Raw genomic sequence first — 7,434 nt, forward strand, 5'->3', positions numbered from 1 at the left:
AACACAATAAAAATCAAACTAGAAATGTAAAAGGTAAAGTGTGAGAAAAGATTTTACAGGACAGATAAACTAAGGCACTACTTTAAGAAGAAAGTGTTAAAGCCATCCACTTAGAAAGAAAGAGATTGAGAGAGAGAGAGAGAGAGAGAGAGAGAGAAAGAGAGAGAGAGAGAGAGAGAGAGGAAGAGAGCAAGACAAAGGCAGAAAGGAAAGAGAGAGACAAAGAGAAAGAGAGGAGAAAAGAGATAGAGGAAGAGAGAGAAAGAGATAGACAACAGTTATAGAAGATGAGGTTGAAATGGCTGGCTGAGGGCCAGGAAGGACCTCAGAGTCAGTATTTGATCCTACAGCCAGCTAGGTGAAATGTTTAGTAGTCTTGGTCAGTTCTGAGGTGGTGGTAGGTTGGAAGGTAGGGAACCGGAGGCATGGGGGTCAGTTAAGAACAGTTATTGTGCTCCAAGAAGTTATAAAGGAAGTCATTTCCAGCTTATGTGGGCAGTGACTCAACAATGACAGTATTGAAAAGGAAGATACCAGTTGGTGACAAAAAAAATCCCCCCAAATCACTGATTGACGAGGGTAGGGAATTGGAAATTTCACTGGGGCTGGGAGTCACATCTGGGACTTCAGTGAGAAACCTTTGCCAGGTAGGATTCAGGCAAACTGTGTTCTCAGGAAGAACATTAGCAAGCGTCAGAGGTTTTCTATTTTGTTTGTTTCTTTCAGATGAAGAGAAAAACACTTAAGAAATGCTTGAAAACCATTGGGTATTTTAGCAAGTGTAACTTCTGATCAGAGAGGTGGGTCAAACAGGGATAGGATATTTCTTTCATTTTAGCTGAAGACATTCCTCTGTTGCATTTTTTCTCCTGCAATTAATCTGCCACCTCGTGGTCTAATGAGAAATTTCAATTTTCACAGATTGGAGAGGCAGGCAGAGAAAGTAGGAGTAAATATTCTTTTGGCTAATACAAACATCAGCCAGCACCTTACTGATTATCAACAGTAATAAGTCAGCACGAGTGTCTTTCACTAACTACATAATGTCTCTCTTAACCTCTATTCAGAGGACATTTTGTGACTTCCCAAGAATTCATGGACTAATGAGGACGTATGTGAATCATAGATGCTTCTTATGTTTGTATGCTTTTGACTTCATAGAACAAAAACTGGGATATTGTCCTATATTTTAGTGGAGAAGACACTGTTCTGAAAGCTGTAACATAATCTCATAAGATTAACTTTGATTTAGAAAAGAACATTAAAAATAATAAGGTGAATTTGAAAATATCTAAATGAAACCCAAAGGAGCTCTGTTAGTGTAGTGGTTATTAATCGGGCTGCTAACCTCAAGGTCAGCAGTTCGAAACCACCAGCTGTTTTGTGGGAGAAAGATGAAGCTTTCTGCTACCGTAAAATTTGCAACCTCTGAAACCCTGTGCAGGGTCACGATGGGTCGGAACCAACAACAACAACAACAACAGATGAAACCCGAATACTGTAAATACTGTAAATAAGAGCAGATTAATCTAATCTCCTTCTTGTGACTGAGTGATGGACCCACTGCTGTGGGACGGATTCCAATTCATAGGGACCTTATACAACAGAGCAGAACTGCCCCATGGGGTTTACCAGGCTGTAAAGGAGCCTTGGTGGTGCATTGTTTAAGCACTCAGTGGCTAACCCAAAAGTGAGTGGTTGGAAACCACTAGCCGCTCTGTGGGAGAAAGATGTAGCAGTCTGCCTCTGTGAAGATTGACAACCTAAGAAACCCTATAGCACGGGTCTGTTCTGCTCTGTAGGGTTTTTATGAGTTGGAATGGGCTCGATTAGCAGTGGGTTTTTGGGTTTAGTTAATTTTCATGGACGCAGACTGCCACACTTTCTTCTTAGGAACAGCTAGTGGGCTCAAACAGTCAATTTTACGATTAGTATCCTAGTGCTTAACCACTGTGTCACCAGGGTTCTTCAGTGATGGAACCAGTGTGCGGTGATTGATCTCTTGAGAAACTGAGAGAGCTGCTTTTGTGGGAAATGAGTGATCCTTACATGATATCACTTCTTAGATTCAACACGAATAAGTAAGCAGTGCCCCGCCCCAGTGTGTGCCATTAGCCTACAGTGCCCTGCTGCAGAGTGGGACTCACCAGCAACAACTTGTCAGAATTGACTTGATGGCAATTAGTCCAGATTTAGTTTTTAAATTGTTTTGGTTCTCATTCTGGGAGAATATGAGACTAGGAGAGCTGGAAAGAAGCTGAAAGGTAATTGAGTCCTGTCTCAAAGCTGTGTTTGAGTTAACTCATACTAGTTCTGAAAACTCAGTTGGATTTTTTTTTTTTTTCTTAAATGTTTTGTTGTGAATTATGTGTAACGTAGTGGTTACGAATCGGGCTGCGAACCTTAAGGTCAGCGGTTCGAAACTACCAGCTGCTCTGCGGGAGAAAGATGAGGCTTTCTACTCTCGTAAAGATTTACACCCTCGGAAACCCTATACAGGGTCGCTATGGGTCGGAACCGACTCGATGGCACATAACAACAACAATGTGATAGTTTACGTGGGAGAACATTAGTTTTACATTCATTCTATCGTATATTGTGTCATTGCCATAGTTACAATCCCCTCCATGTATCATCAACCAACCAAAGTGTATACCCTGCAATCCTTCCCCCGTACCCTCCAGGTCTTCAGCACACAGTCGCTCTCCCTCTCTGGATCTAAAGTCTCCAGCTGCTCCATCGCTCCATGTCATCATCTCTGCCTCCATTTCAGGCATCGCTGCTTCTCTGGGTAGGGTCCCGCTCTCCGCTCTTCTCCCTTGATGGTCCTAGGGACCTCTGCTCCTAGACTGAAAAGTTAATCACTCCTCTCCTTGCTATAAAATGCCTACAATTGATACATTTCTGACCCTCACAATCATTCCTGATAACAATTATTCACTATTGTATCACAAGAGACCCATCTGCATTTCATTGCATCAGCCCCACCTAGACAGATTGAATAGCACTCACTGGAGACTCTATCTTCCTCCAGGCCCTCTGGATATAGGTTCCCTCTTGAAAGCTTTTAAGCCAGTCACTTCTTGCCTTTGTAGCCCCCCACCCCCTGTTTTGGGTAGTCAATGTCCAAGTTGCCCATCCCTGTCTACTCTGTGTGTGGAGGGGATGGGAATGATTCTTGCTGTAAGGACTTGTTCCCTCTTTTGAGCTACTGCTTCCATAGGTGTAGGTCAAGTTCGTCAAATTGTATGAGAATACTTTTTTTTCCCTCTTCTTTTTACTTCTGGTTGAGCTCTGATCATCTAGTCACTGAAGCCAGGATAAGTGGGTATTATCTGCAAGCATGGGTATTCTTATGCATATGCCCTCTCTTCTTATCAGCTGGATGCTTCACTCTCCACTCTAGTCCTCTGTGGCTATGTCACTGACTCTGGGCCCGAGAGTCCCCAGGTCTTGCCACACTGCTGGCCAACCAGGTCTTCACCCGGGTTCACAGAAGTCTATTGAACATTGTAGGGCTTAGCTCACCACTTCATTGCTGTTTTCCCACACTTTCTATTATCGGTGTCGAGCGTGGTCACCAATCAGAGCTTGCATTCCCATTGAGTCTTAGTTTTGGAAGGGGTTTGCACTGAGGGGACCAGACCAATTGCCTTGATGTTTCTTGGGCAAGCAAGTTGCTTGTTCTTGTAGTAACAGTCGGTCTGCCTATGTTGTTTTATATTTTTCTTGTAGGTCTTTCTTTCAAGAAGTCAGTTGGATTTTGACTCCTTTTGTCACCCATGCTGATTGAGAAGGAAAGGGAACTAGCTGACTAATATGAAGGACCTTCAAAAAGCTAGTGGAATAATTCCATTACCTTTGAATTCCATTTTTCCATGAACTTTTTGAAGCCCCCTTGGATGTATGAAATCATGTGAATAATGAGTATTATACAAATGTGATCACTTGGAGCTCCACCCAGAGAGACTGAGCTAATAGCATGGTTGGAGTGTCAAGCAAGGTGGCAGATGCCGTAGTTGAGTCCTGGAGACGAGCACAAAAGTAGGTGAGGTTGTTATGAGTAACTAGAGGTGACAGGCTAAGTGCAATACACAGCCAGCAAAGACAGCCACAAGTCAAACCCTTTAATCTTGAGAAGAACTCATGATAAGTACATGACCCAATCACTTACTTTAGGGTCTATGATCTATTATCTTAGTGGAAGCATGAGGGGATGTCGGTGGGGAGGAGAGTTGGTCTGGTGTCTTAACCCAGGCTCACACAGCAGTGTGTAATGACATTTAAAACTGGGTAGTATCTTGCCAATGATGTACAGAGGACATTCTCAACCTTGCTGTATATTGGAATTACCTGGGGAGCTTTGAAAATTCCCAGTGTGCAGGCCACATCCTAAACAAAGACCAATTATACTGCCATGGAGTCGGTTCTGACTTACAGGGACTCTACAAGACAGTGTGGAAATCACAGGGTTGCCCAGGCCACAAGTCTTTATGGAAGCACACTGTCACATCTTTCTCCCAAAAAGGGACTGGTGAGTTCAACTCCTGATCTTTTGGTTCACAGTTGAGCCGCTTAACCACGGTCCCACCAAGGCTTGGAGTGGGATCCACTCGCCATACCACTAAAAGCTCTTCAGATGATTCCAGTGTGAAGCCAAGGTTTCAGATCACTAACGTAGAAAACACATTTATGGGATTTCTGTCCCTTAGCAGGTATGTCACATAACCACCACCAGCAGGTAGAGAGGCTGTGTGACCTTCAAGGGCTGAGTGAGACTTCCCAGTTGTTGCCCTGCCTTTCTTAGCAATCTGGGAAAATGATACCGTTAACCTGCAGGCTCAGCTTTAAGCACTTCTCCATTAGGAGCACAGTTCTCACCAACTGGTGGTGGCTCTTGTTAAGTGCTGTCGAGTCAGCTCTGATCCATAGAGACCCTGTGTAGAATATCTGAGGAGTGATTGGAGATCTTAAACTACTCACCTTGAGGTTCAAACCGACTTTCAGTCCGGGGGCTCATTAACCCACAGTGCCACACCAGGACTGCCATCAAGTGGTAGGAGCTGGAATTGATTTTGCTCCCTGCACCATACAATACAATCCCTGAGCACAGTCTCCCTTTTCCCCTTGTCATTCAGATTCTCAGTGTTTGAGTTTCTTTCCTGTTAATGCTGGAACTAGAATCATGCTCAGCATACCAGCCGACTCTTCTGAGACTTCAACAGATGTCTTGTCCCTACAGCTGCATTGTGACCCTTTGTCACCAGCTTTAAGCTGAGGACCTGTCCACAGACAGGTAGATCTCACCATTGACTCATCAGAATTGGCAGTTTTGACATCAATTACAACATGAAATGACTCTGAGGTCATAGAACTCTCTGGGACAATGGAATTTGTACTGCCTCTAGATTGCTAACTGCAATGTTAGCATTTCAGACCTCCCCAGCCACATCTCAGAAACTCTTTACAGGGTTGCTGTGAACTGGACCCAACTCTATGGCACTTAAAACTTAACAACAACACTTCCCATTTGGAGGGTCAGTGAAAAAGAAGACGGCCCTCCATGAGATGGATTGACACAGTGGCAACAACAATGCGCTCAAATGTAACAATTGTGAGGCTGGCAGAGGACCTGGCCATGTTTCCTGTTGTTGTAAACAAGGTTGCTCTAAGTTAGAACTGAGTTGATGGCAACCACAACAATCTCCCTCCCCCAGTGAGACCAGCCCTATGGCTGTGTCCCAATTACTTGACTGCTCCCTTGGCCCAACTGCTGCCCAAAGACTGAGGTCAGATGATTAGAGTTCAGGCAACCAGATCAAAATTGTGTTTCCCAGTTTGTGGAAAGATTCTGAATTTCCTAGGGCTGCTATAATAAGTGAGTTCTTTCTTTAAAGAACAGAAATTTGTTTTTTCACAGCTCTGGAAGCTAAAGGTCCAAAACACATCCATGGCCATGTAGATTGCTTCCTTCTCATTAGCCCTACGTGTTCCTTGGTTCTTTGGTAATTCTCTCATGGTGTCTGTCTTTCCTTGTGTGTATGTTTGGGTGTCTAATCTGTTCTTTTTATATCTTAGAGGTGTTAGATTTAGAACTCACCCTAGTTGGGTATGACCTAAATAACATAACAAAGAAATCCCTGTTTCCACGTAGGCTTACATCCACAGGTATTGTTGTTCAGTGCCTTTGAGTTGGTTCTGGCTCATAGTAACCTTGTAAAGGGTTTCTGAGGAGTGGCTGGTGGGTTTGAACTATTAACTTGGTGGTTAGCAGTCCAGTGCTTATCCTACAGTTCACACCCACAGGTATCGCGGTTAGGGTTCCTCACATAGCTTGGGGGGATAAAATTTAATTTATTGTGAGAGTAAATCATAGCACTTGTTAGAATGTTTCCCACAGACGTCTCGATCACCTGTGAAGTCTGTAGGAAATCTATACTAGAAGAAGACACAAATTTTCTTCATGAACTCACCTAGAATAACCAGAAGGAAAGAAAAAGAGGGTCAGTGGTAAATGACATGAGTTATGAAAAGATTAGATATAAGAATAGCATTCTATGTTTTTATCCAAGATCCATCTAACATCAGCAGTGACATCCCTCATTTCATGTTCTCTTTGGGATCTGGCTTGGATTTCTGGCAGTTCCCATTCAATGTACCGCAGCAATTATTTTTCAGTTATCTCTAGCAAGATTTTACTTGCATTTAATATTAATGATACTGTTCAATAATTTCTGCATTGTTTTGTATCATCTTTATTTGAGATTAGCACAAATATGGGTCTCTTCCAGTAGGTTTGCCATGTAGCTGTCTTTCAAATTTCTTGGCATAGATGAATGAGCACCTGCAACACTTTATTTGTTAAAACATTCCATTGGTATTCTGTCAATTCCTGGAGACTTGTTTTGTTGTATTGTGTGTGAATTCTGATTTTTTAAGATTCATATTTAGTACATTCCATGTTCCAGCTATTAATAGATGCTTGCAACTGTTTCTTTTTATCTCTATCTCCTAAAAAACTTTACTTTGTCTTTGGGAACTCATTGTTCATCAAAAAACCCCAAAAACTTCTTATATTGCTCATCTCCTCTGAATATTTTCTTCACCTCTGTTCTCTCACTGAATGTTGACTCTCCCATGAGAATAATCTTCCCCTGTTGGCTTCTCAAATAGTAGCTTCTCTCTCTTGACTCATAGCGACCCTATGGATTGCATCTGAATGTAAAGAAAACAAAAGTTCTCACAGCTTTATGAATAAATACCATCATGATAAATGGAGAAAAGATTGAAGTTGTCAAAGACTTCATTTTGCTTGGATCTATAATCAACACTCAGGGAAGCAGTAGTCAAGAAATCAAATGACATTGCATTATGCAAATCTTCTGCACAAGACCTCTTTAAAGTGTTCAAGATATCATTTTGAGGACTAATGTG

This window comes from Chrysochloris asiatica, unplaced genomic scaffold (assembly GCF_000296735.1).
Source record: "Chrysochloris asiatica unplaced genomic scaffold, ChrAsi1.0 scaffold00010, whole genome shotgun sequence".
In the NCBI taxonomy this organism is placed as follows: Eukaryota; Metazoa; Chordata; class Mammalia; order Afrosoricida; family Chrysochloridae; genus Chrysochloris; species Chrysochloris asiatica.